We start from the raw sequence: 9066 nt of genomic DNA, 5'->3' as shown, positions 1-9066 counted from the left end.
GGAGGCAAAATCAATTTTATTCTTAGGTTTAATTTGTGTAAAAATGCAATAACAAAATGGGAATACAAAATTGCTAAGTTAATGTAGTAGCAATATTGAAAATATTTAATCACACTAATAACTTCAAATTCAATCGATAATGTTCAACTTTGGAGCAATATATTAAGAATAGCATATTGATTAATCAGGAAAAGTGGAATTAAAGATTAAATAAATATTAATGAATATAAAAACAATAAATTGTAACTTACATGTAAATTAATTACTATTAGTTACCAAAAAATGAGTAAATCATATTTTACTAGTATACCCTTTTATTTAAATAATCAAAAATTAAAAAGAAATAATGTGATTGGTTAGAATTTCTTCTCGCACTAAAAAACACTTCTGAAATGAACCTAATCTCATATATATATATAATTGGCAGTTATGATGAACCGACACGACCATAACCTAAGCGGCGTATTCCTTTAATTTACTTTTACATAAATACGCACAAACCATCTGGTAATTAGAATACCAATATTTGACCCATAGACATTATAACCCTAATTTTAGTTTAATTATCAACATTTTCTAATATTTGACACAAATGAAGCAACTTATCAGCTACCGAGGATACAATAGTGTTATCGTGTACTCATCAAGTGAGGAAACAGAGTCAAGATTACTGGTACTCTCCTCTCCTGTGAAAAATGCAGGTTGTTTTGGAGGCGGCAAAGCAGTGTCACTAACAAGCATTAGAAGCACTGATAACATAGTTGGCCTATCTTTTGCATGATGTTGCACACATAATAGCGCCACTTGTATTGATCTAATTACTTCGCGGACCACACACGAGGCACGTAAAGATGCATTAATAAGTTCAACAGATCTACCTTGTTTATAAAGTCTCCATGCCTACATTATACAAGAATTCATATTTTAGTAAAGGTTGCTGTTTAAATGAAGCATTGATCACGATATTAGGAATTAGACCAACAATTTTACTTACATGTCCAAGAAGGTTGTCACTATGATCTTCATGAGAGAATTCTCTGTTTTTCTTACCACTCACTATCTCCAACACCAGAACACCAAAACTAAATACATCTGACTTTATAGAAAAACGCCCGTGTACTGCATACTTTGGAGAAATGTAGCCACTGCGACATAGTAGATATCAAAAATAAAAACACATATTAGTTAGTTTCATTTTTTATATGTTTTCCCGTGGAACGAAGTTTTAAAATAGTATATTGGATTGCATTTTGTGGGTTCTTACTATGTCCCGACCACTTTCTTTGTCTTGGCAGTGCTATCATGTCCTACAAACTTTCTAGCAAGGCCAAAATCGGATATCTTTGGATTCATGTCACCATCCAGCAATATATTACCTGCCTTGAGATCTTGGTGGATAATTTGAAGGCGTGAATCTTGATGTAGATAAAGTATACCTCGAGCTATTCCATGTATGACACCAAAACGTTGAGGCCAATTAAGCATTGAACTTCTTGTTTCATCTGTGCAAAAATGAAATGGCACAGTCCAATATATATGTTACTATGTGTTTTACAAAATGAAATATGTGAATTTGGTAAGAAATTCATAACAAAAATAATTGAGTCCAAGCTTTTGTTAACCATATGCTCATAAATCAAAATCATTTCATTTCCATGAATGCAGTATCCTAGAAGTTTCACAAGGTTCCTGTGCTGAAGCTTAGAAATAGAGATGAGTTCATTCTTGAATTCTTCAATCCCTTGTTGAGATGTGCTTGACAATCGTTTCACGGCCACTTCTTGTCCATCTTCCAACACACCCTAACAGATTAAAGTTCAACTTATATATTAATTTCTCTTAAGTTTTCCATAGGCTTAGCATTCTACTAAATAAGAATCAACTAATTACCTTGTAAACAGAACCAAAGCCACCCTCTCCAATCTTATTCGAGGCACTAAAGTTATTAGTTGCCTTTCCTACTTTATATAGGCTAATCAATGGTAAATTACCAAGAAGATGTGTCTGGACCCTAGTATTCTTTTTATCAAGGGCATATTCTATGTCCCCTAATAGAAGATATGCACGATTACTTTACATAACATAAATTCTAAAACATAGTGTTATAAAAATGCATAAATATGGCTCATGTGTATTACCTTGTTCTTTCATCTTAAGCCTTTTCTTTCTGCTTTTATAGGCATAAGCTACCGCACACAGAAGCAGTGAAACTAAAGAAAATAATAAGGCACTATTTACAACTCTTTTCTTTTTGCTGGAACCGGACTGGTGACCTTCCATTGTCAAACAGTAACAATCAGCGAGTTTTAGTCGACAGTAATCAAACGTAATGGAGAAACGTGTGTACCTGCTAACTCAGACGCAGCCATCCTAATGTAAATATGATCCTCTGCATCATACTCTCGGATATCCATTATCTCATCAAACCATAGCAAACATCCGCTTCCCCCGCTACTGATATCTAAATTTGCATAAGCCGTACAATTACATCTAATTCTGCAAGCCACTTCACACTCTTCAAGTGTCATGCTCACATTATACCATGCTCTTCGTGTATCTGGTAATCTGACTCCTGCAAATTTACGAAACCCATCCGAGTTCACATCTAAACAATTCAAAGGCGTTTTGCATTTACACCCACTTGACCAATCAGATACATCCCATTCTGCTGGACTGCTTGGTTCAAAACCTGGTAAACAAGTACAAGGCGGATGCTTGTTAATGCTGCAGCTTCCATAAGGACCACAGACCACAAAAAGATCACAGTTATCAACTTTAAAATCCCCATACACAATCCACTCTTGGGTTCGCTCGATCCAATGCATTTGTCGTGTCCTGTCATCCCATGTTAAAATTATCCGTTGAACAACCGAACCTGTAAGCTCGTATGAACAATATATTTCCCTCTCATTAACAACAAACTCGGCGTTGTAAATTCGGTTTTCTTTTTCAATAGGAAGGCCACTGTACCCAAGACCATTCCATGGTCCAAGTCTTGATATCATATCTCAACCCTGCAACCCGAATATTTGTGGATATCCACTTGTGTTTAATATATTACTATACAAACCTGTAGATGGATCTGTTGGGTTCGTAGGCCTTGTTGGCCTGGTTTATTATATGAAGTCAAAAGAGGAGACGGGTGTGGGCGGTCGGGCCCAAGCCCGGCCCGGTTTAGATTTCTTGCATAATAATTTACTAACCCTAGTTCAGTCTCTATATAAACAACATTATGTACTTGTAATATTTGGTCACTCAATAAAGATATACCTAGTTGCCACCCGTGGACGTAGGTCAGTTTAGACCGAACCACGTTAAATCCTCGTGTTCGTTTATTGCTTTCGTGTCGTGTTCAGTTTCATGTGTGCGTTTAATCCTAACAAGTGGTATCAAGAGCTTAGGTTCAGATCACGCGAAGAACACGTTGAACCAGCCGAGTCGCCGCCAAACCATCCAGCCGCCGCCACCCTACTGCGCTAGGGTTCCGCCGCCTACGGTTTTCCGATCGCCGTTAGGGTTTCCGCCGTCGTTTCGCCGCTACTAAACCAGCCCGCGCGATCTGCGTTTTTTTGTTGGTTCCGTTTGAAAGCTGTAAGCATCGTATTGTTCGATTCCAGGTTGTCTCTTTTGTTTCCACTAGTGGCGTTTGAACAGAGAAGAAAAGAAGGGTTTGTATTATTATTTTTCTCTTGAGATTCATGCCAGACTAGGAAAAGACAAGGAAAAACAATATTATTTTGTTGACAAGGGAGTTCAATGGCCACCAACTTTATCCAGATTGTTTATTTTTTTGAGAGGGCCTAGCACTTTAGATAATAAACAATTATTTGGGTAAAATTCATATATTTTTTGTTTGCAAAGAACGAGCTGGTGAAGTCCTATTTTTTTTTTAAGAACAGTTGAATCAGAAGAATTTTTTAAAGGAACAAAGAACCAGTGTTAATCGCGTTTGTCAGGTTTTATCGTTTCAGTTTAAAATTTCAGTTTCTGATTTACAGTTCGTATTTCCGCTACGGTTTAAATAGGTTGATTTTTTTTAACAGAGTTCAGTAGAACAATCGTTAAGTTCAGGCTCGTGTTGCTGTGTCTGTCTCTGTTTTATCCAGTTTTTCGTTTTAGTCATTGCCATGGCAGAAGACGGAAAGTTTTCGATACAGAAGTTTGACGGACAGAAGTTCGGTTGGTGGAAGATGCAGATTGAGGCACTACTTTGTCAGAAAGACTTGGATGTAGTGCTTGAGGATGAAAAACCAAAAAAGCTGTCAGAAGCAGATTGGAAGAAGTTAGACAAGAAAGCTAGGGCTTGTATTACTTTGTCGTTGTCGGAAGATGTGGCGTTTAACATCATGAAAGAAACCACAGCACGTGGTATGATGGAGGCGCTATCCAACATGTATGAGAAGCCTTCGGCAGCGAATAAAGTCTATCTTATCCGAGAGCTAGTGACATCAAGAATGAAAGAGGGTGGGTCAGTTACAACTCATATCAATAATCTTAATTCGATCTTATCCCGCTTAGTGTCAGTTGACATTAAGTTTGATGATGAAGTTCAAGGTCTCTTGTTATTATCCTCTTTGCCCGACAGTTGGTCGCAAACAGTGACTGCAGTTTGTAGTTCGTCTACAAATATTACTTTCGATGGGATTCGAGATCTGATTCTGGGAGAAGATTCAAGATGCAGAAGTTCAGGTGAATCATCAGGCAATATGCTAGTTACAGAAGGTAGAGGTAGGGGAAAACAGCGAGGCAGTGGGAGCAGGAAGAGGAGTCAGTCTAAGACTCGTAAGGATATTGAATGTTGGGGTTGTAAAGGGAAAGGACACTTCAGGAATCAGTGTCCGAATGGTAAGAAAGAGGTGAACGTTACAGAAGACGACACAGATGACGGGGTCATTAGTGATGAGGCTTTGGTTTGTAGTGTTGAGAGTAGCGTTGATGCTTGGGTGATGGATTCTGGTGCATCGTTTCATGCCGCTCACTGTAGTGAAACGATGAAGAATCTTAAATTTGGGGATTTTGGAAAGGTTCGACTAGCGAATGATGATATTTTAGAGGTTACGGGTATGGGAGACGTTGATTTGATAACTTCAGCCGGTACTTCTTGGACTTTGAAAGACATGAGGGTTATTCCAAGTTTGAAGAAACGTTTGATTTCAGTTGGGCAGTTGGATGACCAGGGGCACGATGTTAAGTTCGGGAATGGGCAGTGGAAAGTAGTCAAAGGGAATCTCGTTGTTGCTCGTGGCAAGAAAATGGGTTCGTTGTATATGGTCGATATGTCATCGAAAGGAGTGGATCCAGTTTTGGTGAAAGACAAAATCCGGTTCACAGAATCTCGTGGGCAGAAGAAGGTTCGTTTTGCAAGTAACAAACCCAGAGCCAAAGTGAAGATTCAGGATGAACGAGCTAGGAAGGTTAAATCAGTTGGGGGACATCGTGACAGTGGGAGCACAGGTCGTGTTTCAGTTACAGTTCCAGGTTGACAGTGGATTAAGAAAACCAGTATTCCAGCTGTAAAAGTCTCTCCAATGAATTACTTGCTGAATATGGAGAGTGTTTGTTCTCAGAGTATCTCGGGATCCGGTAGTTTGTTTCAGTGGGAGCCGGTAGGGACAGAGAACGGGTCAGGGGCAGTTTTAGCCGTGACTGACGTGTTGGAGCTCCGGGGAGCTTCAACGGGCCTTCAGGTTAATTGATGAGAAGGCGGTGGCAACTAGAAGAAGTTTAATGTTCAGATTACAGAAGTACAATCAGGAGTGCAGACGAGAGTACTCAAGGCCTCCGAGTGGGAGATTGTTGGGTTCGTAGGCCTTGTTGGCCTGGTTTATTATATGAAGTCAAAAGAGGAGACGGGTGTGGGCGGTCGGGCCCAAGCCCGGCCCGGTTTAGATTTCTTGCATAATAATTTACTAACCCTAGTTCAGTCTCTATATAAACAACATTATGTACTTGTAATATTTGGTCACTCAATAAAGATATACCTAGTTGCCACCCGTGGACGTAGGTCAGTTTAGACCGAACCACGTTAAATCCTCGTGTTCGTTTATTGCTTTCGTGTCGTGTTCAGTTTCGTGTGTGCGTTTAATCCTAACAGGATCATCAGGACTCTTCCAAGAGTTCCATTCCGTCGTTGACCGTTCTATTCCTGCCATCAAGTGCTTCCCGATTTTCATTCCTGGCAGAAATGTGTCTCCCGGATGATCAAAACTTTGCCAAATAATATTTTTGTTATCCCTCTCCCAGACAACTAGATTTCCAGAATCCAGCAGCTGCAGCACCACCACCGAATTATTACTCCGCCCGGATACCATTGATTCGGATGACCAGACCATGTTGTTCCTGCCACTGAAAATCTCCAGTTTTCCATCGGTACTAAGCTTGAACACACCCGATTTGTCGGTAATAGGTGTGTTCCTGTTAGCAACCCACACGACGGTACAAATTGGTATCTTTTTGTACCACATCCCTAAGTATCGGTTGTTGGACTTTCCGGGGCTAAAGAATCCCAGTTCGAACATGCTCCCAGCAGAGACAACGGTTTTACCATCTTCGATAGGTTGATTTGCATAGACGGTATCGAGTGCTGAGGCACCATCTGATACAAGTAAAAGTAAAAGGGATAAAGAAGAGTACATGTAATGTATGGTCCTCCTATCATCTTGTGCTCTGATGTTATTTCGCATTTTTGTTGATCATAGAAAAATCAGCATCTAAAAGTTGTGAATTAATGAAATGATCCATATTTCTACGTTGATCGACTTTTACCCCCTATGTAGTTTAGATGAAGTCTACACTCTCAGACTTTGTACACAAATTTTCTAATCCACAACAAGGCAAGTCCATATTTCTCTTGTTTGCCGGAATACAAATCTTTCAAACATTGGGCTCCACACCTTGTTGTGGATGGTCTACCAGTTTAGAAATTTGAAACTTTCAAACTAAAAGGTAAAGCACCAAATACATGAAAGTCATGGTATATTGTAAGATGGTTATTATGAGAGATCGAGAAATGTTTTTTAGTGTTTTTGGTGATCCAACATTACAAATAGTGAATCTTAAAGTTGTACATTGGTTGTCAGCTCTTTTCTGTTGACATGAAAGTTTAGTCGGGGTTCCACCATTTCAAATGGCAGAACTAGTTTGAATTATTTGGATCTTCCAAAAATAAATCGATTTGTTATGTTTTTTGGTTGGTAGTAAAGGTGTATAAAAAACTGGTTAGTGCCTCCAAACCGGTTTATAACCTGACACACTTCACAAAAACCGGTTTGAACCTAATACAACATCTCAATTTGTGGTGTCGTTCCATGGAAGCGGTTTTGGACCCGGCCAAGACTGGCCAAGATTGTTTGTAAAATAGTTTTGAGTGGCCCAAGTTAAATGATTATTATTATATATATAGAGATAAAAAGCAAGAGTTGATGCTACAAAAGCTTTTAAATATATTATACTCGTTTAATCCTCCAGGTTTATTTAAGTTTTTATAATCGTTTTGCAATTTTATGATGATTTATTTTATATTTTAACGTAATTTTGTTTTAATTTAATACATATATATTAGTTTGTTGTTATATTTTTGGAAAATTGGATTTTAATAATCTCAACTTAATACAGTTGGCCGATAATAATCTCAATTTTGAATATAGCTGTCACTACTCCCAACTTTCACCCTACTTGTTTTCATTGGACTTCTGTTAAAAAATATCTAATGACGTTAACTTGTTTTTAAAATTCAAAATGATGTTTTAGGGCTTTTGATCGGAATGAGAATACAAATCCATTGATGCAAAACTTAACTCGAAACGACGTTTCAAACAGCTTGATTTTTGTTGATTAAAAGTTTAAACACCGGAATTGAAGCATCCTTTAGTCGTTTGGACCGCCGTTTGGGGATACGTTTTACATCAGTCGACTCGTATTCTCATTTCGATCGAAAGCCCTAAAATATCAGTTTGAAATTTGGAAAAAAGTTACGTCGTTAAGTTTTTTTTAACGAATGTCCAATGAAAACAAGTAGTGTGAAAGTTGGAACCAGTGATATCTATTTTCAAAGTTGGAATTATTATCGGCCAACTGCATTAAGTTGGGATTAATATAATCCAATTTGCCTATATATTTTAGCGTTTGGGTATTTTTAATTAAGATGTGTAGTTTTTTAGATTTTTAACGAACAAAAATGAGCATGTTGATTTTTTTAAATGAAAAAACATGAACACGCATATTTGTCTAATGAAAAGGGGGACGTTGATGTAGTTGACGATTGTGGGTAGTTTCAGAAGTTAACCGATGATGGAGATGATAAACCAGCAACGGAGAACATGTAAATGAGATAAATTAAATTAAGGTTTGATAATGAAAGTGTTTACCAATAAATTAGATCTTATAACCCATTTAAGGGCTATTAGGGTTTGGTAAGACCCATAACCCGTGGAAATTATTCTTTGATGATTAAGAGCATTTTCATTCCATTCTCCATCTCCATATCTATAATTACACTAAAAACATCATCTTTTCTCTTCAATTTTCAATTAAATAATACTTTTTTATACTTTTATCATTACATTTTATCTCTCTTTCACTCACAACCACTTTCAAAAACATTAAAAAATTATAGAGGTGAACAGTGAGTTTCTCCAAATTTAACCATGAACAATAACATTTTCTCTCTCCTCCTTTAACAACCACTTATAACCATCTCTAAAAAAATGAAGAATCCCCTCACATTATTTGGAGAATGGAATGGGAATGCTCTAACGGGTTATTTCACAAATAAATGGGATGTTATAACCCGTTTAAGAGTTATCCGAGTTTGGTGAGACCCATGACCCGTGAAAATTATTGTTTGATTATGAAAGAGTTTCACAAATAAATGAGATGTTATAACCCATATAAAGATCATCTGGGATTGGTAATTAAGACCCATATCCATAATTTCGGGTCAAATGCATGAGAAGCCTCCATTTTATAAATCAAGCAATCTGGTTGCTCTAGAGAATGGGGAACAACCTAAGATCGACACGTAGGATTTCATGATAAACAATTAAATAGATAGTTATATTGGTTTTT

At 37.5% G+C, this 9066-nt stretch overlaps 1 pseudogene across 1 annotated transcript; it reads right to left on the bottom strand.

Annotated features, from left to right (window-relative positions):
• Nucleotides 1–427: 427 nt before the first annotated feature.
• On the bottom strand, nucleotides 428–6756 carry LOC143636843 (G-type lectin S-receptor-like serine/threonine-protein kinase At4g27290; annotated as a pseudogene). Its single transcript, XR_013154320.1, has 7 exons — nucleotides 6099–6756; nucleotides 2348–3083; nucleotides 1891–2048; nucleotides 1604–1802; nucleotides 1265–1514; nucleotides 995–1145; nucleotides 428–900 (listed from the first exon to the last, which is right to left on the bottom strand). The product of XR_013154320.1 is annotated as a G-type lectin S-receptor-like serine/threonine-protein kinase At4g27290 (transcript).
• Nucleotides 6757–9066: the final 2310 nt, after the last annotated feature.

Source organism: Bidens hawaiensis, unplaced genomic scaffold (genome assembly GCF_021521415.1).
Source record: "Bidens hawaiensis isolate Kalapana, Puna unplaced genomic scaffold, B.hawaiensis_p1.1 tig00008064_1, whole genome shotgun sequence".
NCBI classification, from domain to species: domain Eukaryota; kingdom Viridiplantae; phylum Streptophyta; class Magnoliopsida; order Asterales; family Asteraceae; genus Bidens; species Bidens hawaiensis.
Note: the sequence above shows the minus strand (reverse complement) of the source record. Positions and strands in the feature narration are given on the sequence as shown.